Source organism: Coregonus lavaretus (genome assembly GCF_964263955.1).
Source record: "Coregonus lavaretus genome assembly, chromosome: 22".
NCBI lineage: Eukaryota > Metazoa > Chordata > Actinopteri > Salmoniformes > Salmonidae > Coregonus > Coregonus lavaretus.
Window position 1 is genome coordinate 17,388,071 of NC_140009.1, and position 19,746 is coordinate 17,407,816.

Sequence of the window (19,746 nt, forward strand, 5' to 3'; positions counted from 1 at the left end):
AACTGGGAGGAGGGAGAAAGAGAGAGGTATGGAACATGTAACCAACCAGACTAAAGGCAAAGGGATGAGGGGGTGAAGAGACAAGGGGAGGGACTGAAAGAGGGTCGGTGAGGGAGGTGAGGGAGGAGAGGAAGAGAGGGGAAGGAGGAGGGAGGGAGGGAGCATGGCAGTGTTCTGAATCTAGGACTCAGACACTGCAGAGCTGCATGAGCCTGATTGGAATAACACAATGTTAGCAGACATTCATTGTGGTCCACTGGATTCATGTAGGACAGCTGTTGTTGTGTTGATGGTGTCTAGTCTGAAAGTTGGCCCACAGCTGTTTGAGGAGACTTCTCACAAACACGTCACTGACAATGAAGTGTCACTCAAACAAACCAGTGAGGAAGAGAAGCAGAAGTAGTGGATTCTTCCACAGCTGGGATTCTTCCACCTACTTACTCTGAAGACACAGCAACAATCAACATGAATATTGGGAGGACAAAAGCACTTGATTTACGCATCTATATCAGACACTAACCACATTTCCATCCACAGTTTTTATGCTAGTAAAATCATACCATATAAAAAAAATCAAGACACTTGTGATGGAAACAGGAAATGTCGGTTCAATTTTATAAATGCTGACAGATAATTTGTTCGTTAGACATGGTAGGATATTTTTGTGTCGGTAAAATGAATGATGCGAGAGATGGCGGTGGAAACGCCTTTATGCACAAATATTGATATAATAACCATCATATCGATGTAAACTGAGTCATGCGATGATATGGTGTGTGGTCCTCCCACTACGACTCGGGAAATCATGCAGTTTATTAGGCTACAGATGAAATAATTTATGATGAACTTCACAGGGTGGTGAAAGTGCACGGTGATCTTGATGCTCCTTTCCAATAAGTGCACGGTGATCTTGATGCTCGTTTCCAATAAATATCGAGGGTCTGATTCTGGTGACTTGATTGCCATTTGACAAATAACATTTTTCTCGCTCTTATCCATAATAATCTCATCATGTAGACTAGCCTACCCACACTGTATCTGCGAGCTGTTGGCTAGAGCGCATGTGCCAAGACCAGAGTAGGCGCATTTGCTATTTAACTCAACAGTTTTTGTGACAAAACTATCCGTAGAGTTGAAAATGCGATGGAAACACATTTAACTTTAGATTTTTATTCGGTACATGAAAACTTACGCGAAAAAGTACATTTTGTGTGCACTACGTTATCACACTGGTTTTTATCCGCAACAATTATGTTTATCTGCAACAAGTCTGTTTGGAGTGTGTGTGTGTGCGTGCGTGCGTGCATGTGTCTGTTTGTGTGCGTGTGTGGGGATCACGTCCGTGCAGCTGGGCTCCAACAAGCTGTGCATCTGGCACAGTTAATATTTACACACATATGCACACACACAAACAAACACACACAACACACACAACAGGGGGGTGGCCAGCTGCATGTTTATTTAGACCAGTCTCACTCCTGAGACGCATGTATGTGTACTGTTTGGTTTGGCTTTTCCCGATATGGGTGATTCTACAGAAGTGGTGCAAATTTAACTCACACCCCCAAAAAACGATTGAAATTACTTCTCCAAACTTAGGACATTTATTTACATCATGCTATGTTCTAATTCAATCCAAGGCAATTACAAACATATTGTTTAATTAATATAGTACAAAGTCATTGTTTGTACACCTATTTCTATTGAGAGGTGGTTGTCCCAAACCCTGACTTCTTTTAACACTATTATTTCAATAGAACAACTTAAGTTGTTCTATTATTACATTTAAAGATACTGATCTAATTACTAGTTTTGTCCCATCTTTTGGTGTCACTACCGAAACACACACATTAAAAGACTGTAGAATGAATGTGCCTTAAATCACACCCCTACAAATATCACCAGGTGATGGGATTGCACCCCTCTTCAGCATGGCTACATGGTGAGTAGTCTGTCTGCAAACATTTTGGAGAAAATGAGTGAGCAAGTTATTACATCTTCATGTATTTTTAAGAGGTGTCACTACCAAACAGCTAATATATCAATAAATATGTAAAATATATGTTTGCTGGGATATACATATGTCCAAATGAAAGATAGCCAGCCATATGTTAGCTATGGGGATTCTTTGTCTGTGTACGTGTCCAAAATAATTACAAATTGTCCAAACCGAAACGGTCACAACCGAAACAATTGACACCATAGAGATATATAGAGATCTCATCTTTGAATCTGTGCCATTACGGTGTCTGTGACAGCACGGGCAGCGCCATTGAGGCTATCTCCATTTTAAAGTTGCATGCGTCATGCTCTACCAACTGAGCTACCGAGGACCACCATGTGTGTAGTGGACTAGTGCACACTTCAGGAAAAAGAGTATTGAGATGCATAGCCAGCAGGGAGGCTCCAAACCTCCAAGAGCCCAAACATTGACATCTATTTGGCCAAAACATAGACGTCTATAATGTGCTATAATGTACTGTACTGTACTGTAATGTATTGTACTGCACTCTACTTTACTGTACCCTACTGTACTATGCTCTACTGTACTCTACTGTACTCTACTCTACTCTACTCTACTCTACTCTACTCTACTCTACTCTACTGTACTGTACTCTACTTTACTGTGCTCTAATGTACTTTACTGTACTGTACTCAAGTTTACTCTACTTGCATTTCTTACAATTCAAGAAAGGGCCCATGGACTCTTGATCTTGTGGTCTTGGTCTTGAGATCACTCAAGACCACATAAATTCAAGCTTTAACTCGTCATGGTCTCAACTCACTGGGTCTGGATCTTGGGACAAATGTCCTGGTATAAATCTTCTATTGGAGGAGCTGCAGCACCCCTGATAAATTGAAATACATTTGCCAAAGTTATAGAGTTACTGCTGTCTGTTCAGAAATAAATGAAAAAAATTCAGAATAGCCTACTACACCATGAAAAAGCATATAATTTAGCCACAGAGGATCAACAGCTTCTTTAAAAAAATGTTTGCCTAGCTGTGGAGCATAGCCTACAGTCGGGGAACATGTGGCAAATCTGTCAGTGAACAAACAGCATGCAGACAAAACAGGCCCTTTCGCAATACTTCAAATAAAATAGCTGGAAAACACAGGTTGGAAAGCAAATGGCTCCTGCTGAAAAGAGAAGACTCTAATCTGTCTGCTGTGGCCTACCAAAATATTTGATCAACTTCCAAATAGGCCTATTGTTTTACAAAGTAAAACAAGAGAGAGAGAGGCTTTTGGCACGAGCGCATCGGCCATCACCAGCGAGTAAGCTGCACATCATTGGGTGAGTCAGTGAAATTGGAAAGCATTTTTAGGACTATAATTTCCTCCTCATATTGTAGCCTACAATATGTGTCTCCACACACCTTGGCCTAGGCTATTGATGGATTCAAGACAAGGTCGTTTTTATTGATCTCATATTCTCAGTTTGTCAGTGTCAAAGGAGCCTGTCATTTCAATCATTTGTGCGGTATTATGGTGCTTTCATGACAACAGGGAACTCTGAAAAAAACTAGGTCTAATCATGACGTCAGTGATCTTCAGGTCGGAAAGTCTGAGCTCTAGAAAGAGGCCTGAGTTCCCAACTTGGAATTCCGAGTTGGATGACTGTTCTAAACTAATTTTACCAGTTGGAGCTCGTTTTTTCCCCGAGTGTCTTGAACGCACTGAAGTCGGAAGTCGGAGATTTCCCAGTTCCGAGTTCCCATGTTTTGAAAGAAGCATTAAAAAAGGTTATGCTGTCACACCCTGGCTCTGGGGACTCTATATGTTGAGCCAGGGTGTGTAGATTCCATGTGTTTGTGTTCTGTGTTATATTCTATGTGTTCTATTTCTATGTTGGCCAGTGTGGTTCTCAATCAGAGGCAACGAGTGTCAGCTGTGGCTGGTTGTCTCTGATTGGGAACCACATTTAAACAGGCTGTTTTCCCACAGTAGTTGTGGGATCTTGTTCCTTTTGGTTTGTTCCGTGTTGGTTGTGTTTAACCTAGGACGTCACGTTATCGTTTATTGTTTTGTTCGTGTTATCACTTTGGAAAATAAAGTATGTTTGCCTTCAACGCTGCGCCTTGGTCTACTCCGTTCTACGATCGTGACATATGCCAAAGTCTCCAGTCATGTAAAATTATATTGCATGAAATGCATTTATAAAAGGCCACATTTTCCCCAGACCCTAGGCCACTAAAAATGTTCTCCATGTACCTCTACTCTACTGCCAAGTAAAAGGACAGTAACTGCTCATTGTAACTGAGAAAAATGGCTTAACGTTTTTTCATTGTCCAGCCAAATGAGTTGTAGGCAGATCACTGTTGTCTTACTATGAGGTAATGTTTTATTCATATTGACCCTGACCTCTGACATGACCTTTGACCCTAGATGGCAGTTACTGCCTTCTTGCTTGGTACACCCACTGGAATAATTTCCATTACATTTTTTTTTACACAAACTTGTGTTCATAAATGTATTTGTATGTGGCTGTCAGTTTCATATTTGATACTTGTATCAGCAAAGAACAATCAATAATACTAAGGTAAACCATAGACACTGCAGCCCAAAGCTTGGTGAAACCAAGGTAAACCAAGGAGTGATGGCAGTGTCTGTGTTCTTTTGCCCATCTTAATCTTTTCTTTTTATTGGCCAGTCTGAGATATGGCTTTTTCTTTGCAACTCTGCCTAGAAGGTCAGCATGCCGGAGTCGCCTCTTCACTGTTGACGTTGAGACTGGTGTTTTGCGGGTACTATTTAATGAAGCTGCCAGTTGAGGACCTGTGAGGCATCTGTTTCTCAAACTAGACACTGTAATGTATTTGTCCTCTTGGTCCGTTGTGCACCAGGGCCTCCCACTCCTCTTTCTATTCTGGTTAGAGACAGTTTGCGCTGTTCTGTGAAGGGAGTAGTATAATAATATAATATAATATGCCATTTAGCAGACGCTTTTATCCAAAGCGACTTACAGTCATGCGTGCATACATTTTTTTGTGTATGGGTGGTCCCGGGGATCGAACCCACTACCTTGGCGTTACAAGCGCCGTGCTCTACCAGCTGAGCTACAGAGGACCAGCTGGTAGTACACACCGTTGTACGAGATCTTCAGTTTCTTGGCAATTTCTCGCATGGAATAGCCTTCATTTCTCAGAACAAGAATAGACTGATGAGTTTCTGGCCATTTTGAGCCTATAATCGAACCCACAATTGCTGATGCTCCAGATACTCAACTAGTCTCATGAAGGCCAGTTTTATTGCTTCTTTAATCAGCACAACAGTTTTCAGCTGTGCTAACATAATTGCAAAGGGTTTTCTAATGATCAATTAGCCTTTTAAAATTATAAACTTGGATTAGCAAACACAACGTGCCATTGGAACACAGGACTGATGGTTGCTGATAATGGGCCTCTGTACGCCAATGTAGATATTCCATTAAAAATCTGCCGTTTCCAGCTACAATAGCCATTTACAACATTAACAATGTCTACACTGTATTTCTGATCAATTTGATGTTATTTTAATGGACAAAAAAAATAAAGGACATTTCTAAGTGACCCCAAACTTTTGAACGGTGGTGTATGATTAGATCCATTCACAATGATGAACCTTGAATCCAACTCAGCCAACTCCTATCTGCTCTTCACACGCTATTGCTCACATACAATGTTCCCTCACATTTTTTCAGCACTGAGCAAATTTCAGGTCTGCTGACAGCAAACTTGAAAGTTCTGAAAGTTCTGTGCAACTTCTGGTGCGCGTTTATTGTGAATACCGAGGCTGTACCCGCTTTAAGTTACAGTTATAACAGTGGCCAAGTAGGCTACTGTGGCTATTTGATCATAATGTAGGCCTGCCAGAGTGGCATACCATCAAAAACAATGGAGAAAAGGCATCCCATCACATTTTAACATGGAAATAGCTGTTCTATCATTCAGCCTACAGTAGCAGCTAATGTGTGGTGTTCAATGTAGGCCTACATTCCGTGAGACTTTTGGAAAAAATATGCAGGGCTTGACATTAACCTGTTTATCCACTTGTCCTTCAGACAAGGAGGTGACTGAAAATGTGTTGTTTGATGCAAGAAACCACGTTACAAAATAAAGTTCATTATAATTCCCATACCATTATTATAGAGAATCATAGAAATTATGCTACCTCTGCCTGTTGGCTACTTAGCTTATTCAAGCCTATCTCAAAATACCACACTGCCCATTTGTATTTGTATTTGTATTTATTATGGATCCCCATTAGCTGCTGCCAAGGCAGCAGCTACTCTTCCTGGGGTCCGGCAAAATTAAGGCAGTTATACAATTTTAAAAACATTACAATACATTTATTACAGAATTCACAACACACTAAGTGTGTGCCCTCAGGCCCATACTCCACTACCACATATCTACAACACAAAATCCATGTGTACCTGTGTGTATAGTGCGTATGTTATCATGTGTGTGTATGCATCTGGCATACATCTGGCCCTTCATTGGACACTGTGTTAACAAACCTCCAAACGAGCTTCAATACCATACAACACTCCTTCCGTGGCCTCCAACTGCTCTTAAACGCTAGTAAAACTAAACGCATGCTCTTCAATCGAACGCTGCTTGCACCCGCCCCCACGACTAGAATCACTACTCTCGGCGGGTCTGACTTAGAATATGTGGACAACTACAAATACCTAGGTGTCTGGTTAGACCGTAAACTCTCCTTCCAGACTCACGTTAAGCATCTCCAATCCAAAGTTAAATCTAGAATCGGCTTCCTATTTCGCAACAAAGCCTCCTTCACTCATGCTGCCAAACATGCCCTCGTAAAACTGACTATCCTACCGATCCTTGACTTCGGCGATGTCATTTACAAAATAGCCTCCAACACTCTATTCAGCAAATTGGATGTAGTCTATCACAGTGCCATCCGTTTTGTCACCAAAGCCCCATATACTACCCACCACTGTGACCTGTACGCTCTCGTTGGTTGGCCCTCACTACATATTCGTCGCCAAACCTACTCGCTCCATCTATAAATCACTTCTAGGCAAATCCCTGCCTTATCTTAGCTCATTGGTCACCATAGTAACACCCACCCGTAGTATGTGTTCCAGCAGGTATATCTCACTGGTCATCCCCAAAGCCAACACCTCCTTTGGCCGCCATTCCTTCCAGTTCTTTGCTTCCAATGACTGGAACGAACTGCAAAAATCTCTGAAGCTGGAGACACTTTTCTCCCTCACTAACTTTAAGCATCAGTTGTCAGAGTAGCTTACCGATCACTGCACCTGTACACAGCCCATCTGTAATTAGCCCAACCAACTACCTCATCCCCATATTGTTATTTACATTGTTATTTATTTTTCTCATTTGCACCCCAGTATCTCTATTTGCACATCATCTTCTGCACATCTATCACTCCAGTGTTAATACTAAATTGTAATTATTTTGCACTATGGCCTATTTATTGCCTTACCTCCATAACTTACTACATTTGCACACACTGTATATAGATGTTCTATTGTGTTATTGACTGTACGTTTTGTTTATTCCATATGTAACTCTGTGTTGTTGTTTTTATCGCACTGCTTTGCTTTATCTTGGCCAGGTCGCAGTTGTAAATGAGAACTTGTTCTCAACAGGCTTACCTGGTTAAATAAAGGTGAAATAAAATGAAATAGAAAAATGCATGTGTCTGCGCCTATGTTTTCCTGAGTCTACCTGGATGATGTTGGAGAGGCTTCCATTAAAGAACACCCTCTGTGTTCTATTAGACAGGTAACTCTTTAGCCACAATATAGCAGGGGATATAAAGCCATAACACATACGTTTTTTCCAGCAGCAGACTATGATCGATAATGTCAAAAGCCGCACTGAAGTCTAACAAAATAGCCCCTACAATCTTTTTATCATGAATTTCTCTCAGCCAATCATCAGTAATTTGTGTAAGTGCTGTGCTTGTTGAATGTCCTTCCCTATAAGCATGCTGAAAGTCTGTTTTCAATTTGTTTACTGTAAAATAGCATTGTATCTGGTCAAACACAATTTTTTCCAAAACTTTACTAAGAGTTGGTAACAGGCTGATTGGTCGGCTATTTGAGCCAATAAAGGGGGCTTTACTATTCTTAGGTAGCGGAATGACTTTAGCTTCCCTCCAGGCCTGAGGGTACACACTTTCTAGTAGGCTGAAATTGAAGATATGGCAAATAGGAGTGGTAATATTGTCCGCTATTATCCTCAGTCATTTTCCATCCAAGTTGTCAGACCCCGGTGGCTTGTCATTGTTTTTATAGACAACAATCATTTTTTCAACTCTTCCACACTCACTTTACGGAATTCAAAATTACAATTCTTGTCTTCCATAATTTGGTCAGATATACTTGGATGTCAGCGTTTGTTGCTGGCATGTCATGCCTAAATTTGCTAATCTTGCCAATGAAAAAATAATTGAAGCAGATGGCAATATCAGTCGGTTTTGTAATGAATGAGCCATCTGATTCAATGAATGATGGAGCTGAGTTTACCTTTTTCCCCTAAATTTAATTAAAGATGCTCCAAAGCGTTTTACTATCATTCTTTATGTCATTTATCTTTGTTTCATAGTGTCGTTTCTTCTTCTTTTTATTCAGTTTAGTCACATGATTTCTCAATTTGCAATACGTTTGCCAATCAGTTGTGCAGTCAGACTTATTTGCAGTTCCTTTTGCCTCATCCTTCTCAACCATACAATTTTTCAATTCCTCATCAATCCATGGGGATTTAACAGTTTTTACAGTCATTTTCTTAATGGGTGCATGCTTATTAGTAACTGGGATAAGCAATTTCATAAATGTGCCAAGTGCAACGTCTGTTTGCTCCTCATTACACACCACGGACCAACAGATATTCTTCACATCAACAACATAGGAATCACTACAAAACGTATTGTATGGCCTGTTATACACTATATTAGGCCCAGCCTTTGGAACTTTGGACTTCCTAGATATGGCTACTATATTGTGATCACTACATCCGATGGATCTAGATACTGCTTTCAAGCACATTTCTGCAGCATTAGTAAAGATGTGATCAATACATGTTGATGATTTCATTCCTGTGCTGTTTGTAACTACCCTGGTAGGTTGACTGATAACCTGAACCAGGTTGCAGGCACTGGTTACAGTTTGAAGCGTTTTCTTGAGTGGGCAGCTTGATGAAAGACAGTCAATATTTAAACTACCTAGAAAATATTTAAGACAGAAAAAATGCTCTTTACCTGACTCGCTTTTCAATGATGGCTAGACATGCACATGTTTTGTGCTCTTGTAGTAAGCAACCACTCCCCTATTGCTGACTAGAAATGAGCTATAACTGGGCTAATAACTCCCTTACTAGCAAAGAATATGAACACATTTATACACTTGGCTACATGCAGCTCTGGCTTTGCTCTCAAAACAAGCGCATCTACTCGCAACCACTCATGCTGTAAACACAGTCCAGTTGCATATAGGGATACTGCAGCTCTGATTGGTACGGGCTGAGTCGTGCCTGTCATTGCAATAGAATCCTACTCCGGTGACTACAAGAAAATATTTTGCATAGTTAGTTTTGCGTACTAAGTCTTGCATAGTTCGTTTTGTTTCGGTATGTTGCATTGAAAGTGGCTAATATTGGCATATCCCACAGTAGAGGGAAACTTTGATAGTGTTAACTAAAGGGGAAAACTAGAAAGTTGAGTGAAGTTCAATCTCGTGCTTCTCTGCGCTGGCTGATATTTATTCTGCATGGAAGTTCCAGGGGAGCTGTGCGCCTGCGCACAGCTTAGAGGGAACATTGCTCTTATACCTTAGTTAAGTATGTTTTCACAGAGAACAACCACATAAGAGTCCCTAAAAGCTTTTTCTGAGGATGGTCCGAGAGCAACATTCATCTGGTTTATCTCCTGTAACCTACAGTATATCATCATGTCCTATTGATTTTGCATTGGGTGGTTATACTGATGGGACCTCCACAGGCTGCAATGAGAGGTGGCTGCAGTAAGAGGTGGCCGCAGGAGTGGGATGGTAGCTTAGGCTATAAAGAGATGGCCAATATTAAGCATAGAGGTGGTCAGCATTCTTCCATCCATCTTTTTGTCTCTGCTGTCAGTCTCTCTTTTTCTTTTAAGGCGTCTGTGCTTCTTTCCACTCCCTTATCTATCCTATCCCCCTCTTTGTGTATCTCTTTTCATCTCCCTTTTGTGTCTTTACTCATCTCCCCTCTCTCTCCCCTTCTCTCACTCCCTCCCTCAAAATGCTGTTTGATACACCTGAGTGCTGGCGAGCTTCTCTATTCACCCCATGCTCTCTCTCTTTCTCTCTCTCTGCCTCTACCTGTCCCTCTCTCTACCAATCTCCCATTACTCTCTACCCCCTCCCCGTCTTTTCCCTGCACTACACCTGTGTGCAAGTGGACATTTCCAAACCCATCCCTCTCCTCTGCACTCTCCCTCTCGTTCTCTTTCTCTCTCTCTGCCTCCCCCTCTCTCTCTCCCTCTGAGGCCTGTGCATTATACCTGTGTGCCGATGGCTGCTCTGCTGCTCTTGAATTCTCTCTACCCGTTTGGAATGTTAAACAGCTCCCTTTCCGTCTCTCTCTCTCTCTCCCTCCCTCCCTCACTCTCATTGTCACCGCAGTACTGAAAACTTCTAGGATTCTGTCTCAGTCATATCCGTTAGACATCACATCATCAATCTCTAGCCAATTACTGCTCTATGGCTTAATCTGCTCTACATCTGTGTGATACAGAACCATCTGAAAGTTTGCCAGGCTCCCTGCCTGCTCAGTTTTAATGTGCCTATGGGGTTATAGGACTGTTTTCCACCACTGTGTGTGTGTGTGTGTGTGTGTGTGTGTGTGTGTGTGTGTGTGTGTGTGTGTGTGTGTGTGTGTGTGTGTGTGTGTGTGTGTGTGTGTGTGTGTGTGTGTGTGTGGGTGTGTGTGTGTGTGTGTTTGGAGAAAGGAGGTATTTTTCAACCTCTCTCACATGTAATGTTATTCATGACAGATTACTCATTTTTCACCTCTCTCTTCTTTTCACCCTCCTCCTCACTCTCCTTTTCACCCTCCACTCTCTCTCCTCTTCTTTAATGGGGAAGTATGGACAAAAGCAGTGATAGTGGTTTGGCTCTACGCATTGTGTGGTGATGGGGGAGGGGGGAGAGATGGACTCAAGCCCACCCTTAGATCTTTAGAGGACATACACAGTTATACACATAAACAGACAACAAACACTATCAATGCAAATCCAATTAAAGACGCTATTAGGCTTGATGGGTCATCAAATTACTTTGTACCAGCATTGATATGTTCACATATACAGATTAAATCTAAAGAAAAAGGTAAATCTAAAGAAAAACAAACTTTAGATTCAGGATATTCTTGCAGCACTTTTTGCAGCACAACTTAATCATCAATGCTGTCAAGTTCCAGTCTGTTTGTGCTGACACTGCTTCCAAAAACTAATGTCATAATAGAAGGCCTTTCTCCAGTGGTATAAATAGTGTGTCTTGTTTGTCAAGGCTGTTTGGGAAATGTGCTGCCTGCCAGCCTGCTGCTCCTGCTAGAGCTGCAGTTTTCCACATTTTCTCACCCTAACTTTATTTAACTTCTGCAGTGTCACACACCCTCCCCCCTCTGTCTCTCTCTCTCCCTAAAATGTTTTGAAAGGACACATAATCCAAGCACAGTTGTAACTCAGGTCATATCCTTCTTTCTTTTCCTCTGGTCGTGTTCCTTGACTTGGGTGGATTTTACCCAGGCCAGGCTAATTGCAAAGTCCTGTTCTCCTCCTCCTCATTCCTCCCCCTTCCCCCTCTGTCGCCTCTCTCTTTCCTTCAGCACTCGCTCTCTCTTTCTCTCCAGGTAATTCTCTGACTGGCTCTACCTAATGTTTTCTATCACTCTCTCCCTCCTCATCTTTACTTACTCTGCAGATTCACATTACTCACCATCTCTTCCTCTCTTTCTCTTGCACTTTCTCTCCTTTTCTCTCATCTTCCTCCTTGCCCTGTCAACTGTATTTCAGCTATGTTTCTACCGCTGCTCTCACAATCACTATATCAATACATCTGTTGTCCCTCTTTACCTGTGTCTTCCAGCCTTTCTGTCGCTCAATCTCTGCCTTTACACTCTCTCATTCTCTCTACCTGATTCTCACTTTCTTCCTCTCTCTCTCTCTCTCCCTCCCTCCACTTCTACCCTTCCCTGACACAGCTGAAACCCTACTGTCTGCTCTGCCAGTGTGTGTGTGTGTGCCTACTTCCCTGCCTGCCTGGTATCACCATGGTGACGGGTTGGTGCTATCTTACCTCGTCTCTTCTTGGCAAGGGTACTGGTTCTGGGCCGAATGTGCCCTAGTCCCCAGGCCAATAGGCTCTGACGCCAACAGTCCACACTGACCATGCCAGCTCCACCATATGGAGCCCACATATGGGCCTCATCTATAAGACATACAGGCCTTGAGGTCCCACTGTTCTACAGATACAGAACCAAACCACGCAGCCCTCTCCAGGTACAGAAAATATCATTAGGGCTAGCATTTTAGAGTTATGTCACAATAAGTCTTAGGACTATACATTATTTATAACAAAGCAAAGCATAATCTAATTTATACGCAGTTCAATCAAACTCGCAAGGGTTTTGATTGAATATGGCACCCTGTTAATTCAGTTGATTCAATCTAGAATTTCATCAAAATGCAAAAAAATACAATTAGTATAAATGTATTTCTTATCACCATCTATATCAGGCTAATGAACACATACTGAGATAAGATTTGAATACTGAATAGCCTGCCTACACTAGAATACTGTAAATGTTAAGTTTACTTAGACATAAATGTCCAAGCCACACCCCTTCTGTAAACCATCATTACCATGTTAGATCAGATGATTGCTGAACAGCCTATTAAGTATTACAGGCATTTGCACACAAGTCAGTGTTTGCTTTTCAAGTGCTCCTCAGGTTAACTAAAAATAAACACTGTGGCATTTTTCTGTTCTAATATCGTCGCTGTCAGCCGTCTACGCCAGAACCCAAGATCTCCTCTTGGGGCATACATGTAGTTGTAGTCCGTATCCGGGAGGTCTGCCCTAGCTAAAAGAACAGCGTTCGACGTGAATAACTACTCAACCCAGCAACCCCACCGCTCAGCAAAAGCTGGCTTCTTGCTCTTCGAGAGTGTTTCCCATTTAAACAAACACAGTGCTGAAGATGGCGGAGAGTTAATAGGGAAAAGAAGAAGCTATTGGTGCGCTCACAGATAAATATATATTTGGTGAGTTTACAACATTTTCCCTTTACGCGTTCCTTCTAATCAAACTCGGTTTTATGCACGACGGCATTGTTCCTCGTTCGGTTGGACGGAAATGCCCCGATATCGTTTTCCACTGATGTGTAGTAGGACTCTATATACTCGTCGTAACACAATAATATACGCTACGGTGCACGGACACCGTGCATGACCGTTTATTTTGACAGCAAAAGTGTTTGTTGTTTGAGGAGGCGCTCCAAGCCAAGGTCATGGATTTAGGTGTAGGTATAGCTCCCTATATAAATGGTTTCTGACATAGTGCGGTTGAATGGATTTGTCATAGCTGAGGAATTAAAAATAAAGTGCCCTTTCGTTTGGACCTCGAACTTTGAGGGAAGGTTTTTTCTAATTTACTAAGAAGATAATGTTTTAAAAAGTGTGTATGTGCCTGGTACCTTTGGCGCAGACAACACATAATACGGTACATTCTAGTATTTTTCTGACTCGTAGGCTAGCCTACTTTAGGACACACTTTCATTCAGTAAGTTCATGTCGCCCGGCGGTGCAGGGGTAAAGTCTAACCAGCTCAAATTTAAAGACCCCTCTCTCACTCATTCTCTCACACACCCACACACACGTCTATATTTTACTTCAGCAAAATAAATGTGACTTTGCAGCGAAGCCCAGCTAGTAGCTACGTGTTGCTCCAGTCTTATATTTGCATTGCTGCTCTAGCTTGTGACAATGTCAGTTTATATCGATAATGTGATAGGCTACTACTGATACATTGTAGCCAGATGCAAATGTTGTTATTGTATGTTTGTGTTCGATACAAGGAGAGGGTTTGAAAAAATTGGCCTTTGTGTTAGAAATGACAGGGCCGATTTCTGGGCCCAGTCCGCCCATGTAGTCTATCGCTGCTCAATCATTTAGCCCATGAAAGGAGATTGTCCTATCCCTGAATGATATAGGGACAATCCCACGTTAAAAAGGTGGTGGGCCGAAGCCGAAAAGAGTGAAGTTGACCAGTCCCCGTCGAGGGAGGAGCACTTTTTTTTGTATAGGACGGTAAAACATTCTTATGATGAGTAAAAAATGTGTTGGCACCTTCAATTCTTGCACATTTTCTCTGCTTGATTTTTAAACCAGATGAGTTCTCAAATAGTAGCTGCCCAATACCATAGTCGGCAAGAATAATGTTGGACGCATTGGAATATAAGGTATGGAGAATGATAAAGAGCCTGTAGGATAAAAAAAAAAAAAAGCAGTTGAGAAATGAATGTTTGAGTTTCAAATACTAAATGTTCAGTGAATGTCAGTATATTTAGGTGGTTTAAGTTATTAACTTTCCTACGAACCTTCTAAAAGTTGACAGTGCCAAAATCATTATTCTACTAACTATGACGGAGTGTGATACATGTTTTCCATAATGTATGTCCCATGCATATACATTCGAACAAAGAACACTGTCACAAATAATGTTTCACCATTTATTGAGTACGGAGACAAATAGCAAAGGTGTCTCAGGCAGTATTTGAAGTATTTAAATATAGTGTAACCTACAAATCAATGTACTGTATATCAAGTGTCGTGGAGGGCAAAATCTTACAATGTTGGAGTCCAGAAATGAGAACTTTACCATCTATGCCAAAAGCCTGGGCTTCTGATGGAGACTGTAGAACTGTTATTAACACATGCTTCTCTTTAGGGGCATTTGTGGGCCCAGGCCCCATAGGCGTATCGAAAGGATCCCACCCTAGTCACCAATGTAGCTGACTGATGTAGAGAGAGAGAAGTGCCTTAGTAGAATGCAATCTAAAGCTTGTGTGGTGCAGAGACGAGGACTCCACCATCTATGCTTGAGAGCGGCGCACAATTGGCCCAGCGTCGTCTGGGTTTGGCAGGTGTAGGCCGTCATTGTAAATAAGAATTTGTTCTTAGCTGAATTTCCTCGTTAAATAAAGGTTTTTAAAAAATATATGGCAAAAGCCTGGGCTCCTGACGGGGACTATAGAATTCTCCCCACTGCAGGTTACAATAGTAAAATAATCTGTTTGTCCCCTGTTATACTGATTCTACATTAAATGTAGTCTTTGAGATGCTCAAACAAGCACGTGTATCTGTAGTTGTTATTCAACTCTAAAATGCACTACACTGTGTAAGACACAACCCACAAAGAAAAGACAAAAGGCAAATGTATATGTGGTCACAATTTTTTAATAGTGACGGCAGGGTTAGTTCAAACTGCAGTAGGATGGTTCTCCTCACAGGTGAGTGAATCAGCCCATGCTTGGTGGATAGCACTTGGTTGATCTCTGGGAGCAGGACACAGGAGAGCTGAATAGATAATGAGACAAGAATATATAAAATAAATCATCACAACAAAGGAATGTAGTTTGTGAGCTAGAAAATGAACATCCTGACAGTCTGAGGCAGGCTGCTCTGCACTCATCCTACTATTGACTGGGATAATGTGGCATTTGTATTTGTCAGTATGAATGAAATTAATGGGTCTTGCCTTGATGACTGTATTAGATTTACACTACTTGTCCTATAGATTTTTGTAGTCTTCAATTATTACTTGGAAAAAATGGATAGCTAAAACGCTCCTTGTCCTGGAATGACATGCTAGCTAGTGATAAAGTTATCTGCTCCTGCTAGCTACAGTCAGTGTTGCCAACTAATTTTCAGGGGAAGTTGCTAGAGGCAGGTCGATTTGTTGCTAAAAGTTGCTAAATGACGTTGTGATGTCATTGTGTGATGACGTCATTATGTAATGTAAAACTGCGTCATTACGTAGAATACACAATAACGTTACTCAAATTGACTGGCCATCTCGGCGACAAATATGATTTGACATTTGTTAGTTTAGATTTGTTAGTTTATTATCACATATTTTTATTTGTAAAAGTAATATAAACACAACACATTTTATATGATCAGATATTTTTATTTTTAAACACAACACATTGAATTATTGAACAATTACACATGACACATTATTGAACAATTACATTTTATTTATTTTCTTATTAACTAGTAAACCTACACATTCTGAACAAGTATAGTTTTCAGCAGTGTATTGGTAGTTAGTTAACATGCTACCTAACTGATCAAAAATTATAGGTACAAGCTAATAACAAGGTATATATGCTACTTAACGCAAATAATGATGTGTGCGCTAGGCATCTCTCTCCAGCTCTCTCTAGGTTGTTGTGCTGCTTGGCTGGCCTGCTGCTGCCTGTGCACGAGCTGAGCGCCTGCTGCTGACATCACTCACAATGCACTTTTGCAGCCAGGCACGTGTGTTGTGACTGAATGTGTGACAGAGAAAATCGTTTTTGTGTCATTTAGACGGAAAATGCGTGTATTTTAGCGTTTGAGTCACTTTTTAAAAGTAGCTAAATTTGTTGCTAGGTGCTGTTTGGAAAAAAAAGTTGCCAGGGTAGTCTGAAAAGTTGCTAAATCTAGCAACAAAATTGCTAAGTTGGCATCACAATAGTAACAGATCTACTTGCTGTAACTAGCTAGCTAGCTAACTAGCAAGCTAGCTACATTACTAAGGTTGCTGTGTTCTAAGTTGGGAGTCATTTTACAGCTTGCGTTAATGGTATGACGTTTTTATAACTAAATAGTTAGATTACAAATATACAAACAATGCATTACCTGGTAGCAGTTTGTCGGATGGAGATCTCTCTCGAGATGTCATAGCTGTCTACTACCTTATATTAGATACGGATAACGGTATTGGCAGACGTGATCAGCAGAGATAGTACACAACTTTTGATTGGTTTCCACTTTAGTACTCGGCGGTGTTGCCTGTCCAACTAGCAAACATAAAAGTAAGTATTTTGAAAATATTTTCAAGAAGTGACATTGCCAAGAAACAGAAATGTGTTTTGAATAAATAAATGCACACTATGTAAAAACCAGCTCCTCATTCGACCGAGATCGATCATCTCAAAAACTAAAGCAGATAGTTTGCTACGGCCCACTACCTAAAAATAGTGACACCGAGACTTTTTCACATTAAAATGTATGCCAAGCAAAAACCATTGATTGCAAAGTTCAACAAACCATACACCTATATGTAGAAGTCTACTTTTAACAATTGCCACATAATATTTTACTAAAACACATTTACTTGAGGAACAGTGCAGATGCAAAGTTTTGTAACAGAATGACAGTAAAATCTCCCTCAGTTTTTTTTGTGTGACCATGTTTTCCAAAAACTATTTTAAATATCTATTCTGAATTAAGATTCAAAGATGTCTGCAGAAAGAATGGGGTGTCAGCTATGATATGACACCTTAAGTTTGAAGTGGATCAACACCCGGTAACAGAATGACGGTAACAGAATGACATCTTGGGTCCTTGATCTGTACTATACAGAAATGCATAGTTATGAGTGCCATTCTCTTCATGGTGATGTATCCGGAATAGATACACAAAGGTAGCTAGGTGCATGTTTGGGTATTATTATACGCTGACAATTATTCTAATGAGCTCCGCCCCCAAACAAGACCAAATTTAGTTGGTCCAGACCTGACCAAATCTGAACCAATCATAGAAGTCTATGTTTCACAAGTTAGGACAGTACAGCACAGTAGAGCATTGCACAGCACAGTACCGTTTTGTAGAGTTCAGTACAATACAGTACAGTAGAGGACAGTACAGTAAAGAAATGTAAAGTAGGGTATAGATGGGTACACTTCAGTAGAGTGCCTTCGGAAAGTATTCAGACCCCTTGACTTTTATCACATTTTGTTACATTACAGCCTTGTTCTGAATTTGCAGAGGATTTAAAAAATAAAATAAATCTACACACAATACCCCATAATGAAAAGGCGAAAACCGGTTTTTAGAAATTTTTGCAAATGTATAAAAAAATTATATACAGAAATGCCTTAGTACAGTATTCAGACCCTTTGCTATGAGACTCGAAATTGAGCACAGGTGCATCCTGTTTGCATTGATCATCCTTGAGATGTTTCTACAACTTGATTGGAGTCCACCTGTGGTAAATTCAATTGATTGGACATGATTTGGAAAGGCGCACACTTGTCTATATAAGGTCCCACAGTTGACAGAGAGCTGTGTACCTGGCCAAATTGAGCAATCGGGGGAGAAGGGCCTTGGTCAGGGAGGGGACCAAGAACCCGATGGTCACTCTGACAGAGCTCTAGAGTTCCTGAACCTTGCAGAAGGACAACCATCTCTGCAGCACTCCACCAATCAGGCCTTTATGGTAGAGTGGCCAGACGGAAGCCACTCCTCAGTAAAAGGCACATGACAGCCCGCTTGGAGTTTGCCAAAGGGCACCTAAAGACTCTCAGACCATGAGAAACAAGATTCTCTGGTCTGATGAAAGCAAGATTGAACTCTTTGGCCAAGCGTCACGTCTGGAGGAAACCTAGCACCATCCCAATGGTGAAGCATGGTGGTGGCAGAATCATGCTGTAGGGATGTTTTTCAGCGGCAGGGACTGGGAGACTAGTCAGGATCGAAGCAAAGATGAACGGAGCAAAGTACAGAGAGATCATTGATGAAAACCTGCTCCAGAGCTCTCAGGACCTCAGACTGGGGCGATGGTTCACAGTCCAACAGGACAACAACCCTAAGCACACAGCCAAGACAACGCAGGAGTGACTTCGGGACAAGTCTCTGAATGTCCTTGTGCAGCAATGCTCCCCATCCAACCTGACAGACCTTGAGAGAATCTGCAGAGAAGAATGAGAGAAACTCCCCAAATACAGGTGTGCCAAGCTTGTAGCGTCATACCCAAGAATACTCGAGGCTGTAATAGCTGCCAAAGGTGCTTCAACAAAGTACTGAGTAAAGGGTCTGAATACTTACACTACCGTTCAAAGGTTTGGGGTCACTTAGAAATAGAAAGAGGAGTGGGAGGCCCCGGTGCACAACTGAGCAAGAGGACAAATACATTAGTGTCTAGTTTGAGAAACTGGCAGCTTCATTAAATAGTACCCGCAAAACACCAGTCTCAACGTCAACAGTGAAGAGGCGACTCCGGGATGCTGACCTTCTAGGCAGAGTTGCAAAGAAAAAGCCATATCTCAGACTGGCCAATAAAAATAAAAGATTAAGATGGGCATAAGAACACAGACACTGGACAGAGGAAGATTGGAAAAAAGTGTTATGGACAGACGAATCGAAGTTTGAGGTGTTCGGATCACATAGAAGAACATTTGTGAGACGCAGACCAAATGAAAAGAGGCTGGAGGAGTGCATGATGCCATCTGTCAAGCATGGTGGAGGCAATGTGATGGTCTGGGGGTGCTTTGGTGGTGGTAAAGTGGGAGATTTGTACAGGGTAAAAGGGATCTTGAAGAAGGAAGGCTATCACTCCATTTTGCAACATGGCGCTTGATTGGAGCCAATTTCCTCCTACAATAGGACAATGACCCAAAGCACAGCTCCAAACTATGCAAGAACTATTTAGGGAAGAAGCAGTCAGCTGGTATTCTGTCT

The 19,746-nt window shown here is 41.5% G+C and overlaps 1 protein-coding gene across 3 annotated transcripts in view; it reads left to right on the forward strand.

Moving 5' to 3' along the window:
• Positions 1 to 3,112: 3,112 nt before the first annotated feature.
• The window catches only part of LOC311150106 (nuclear receptor coactivator 3-like), a 107,368-nt gene continuing 90,734 nt past the window's right edge, over positions 3,113 to 19,746 (forward strand). For 2 of the 3 annotated variants that reach the window (XM_084187391.1, XM_084187388.1), the window contains exon 1: positions 13,154 to 13,281. The gene's annotated coding sequence lies outside the window, so the exon portion shown is untranslated. Of the gene's footprint in view, positions 3,299 to 13,153; positions 13,282 to 19,746 lie in introns of those variants that run through there. The other variant, XM_084187389.1, reaches the window with a different exon arrangement.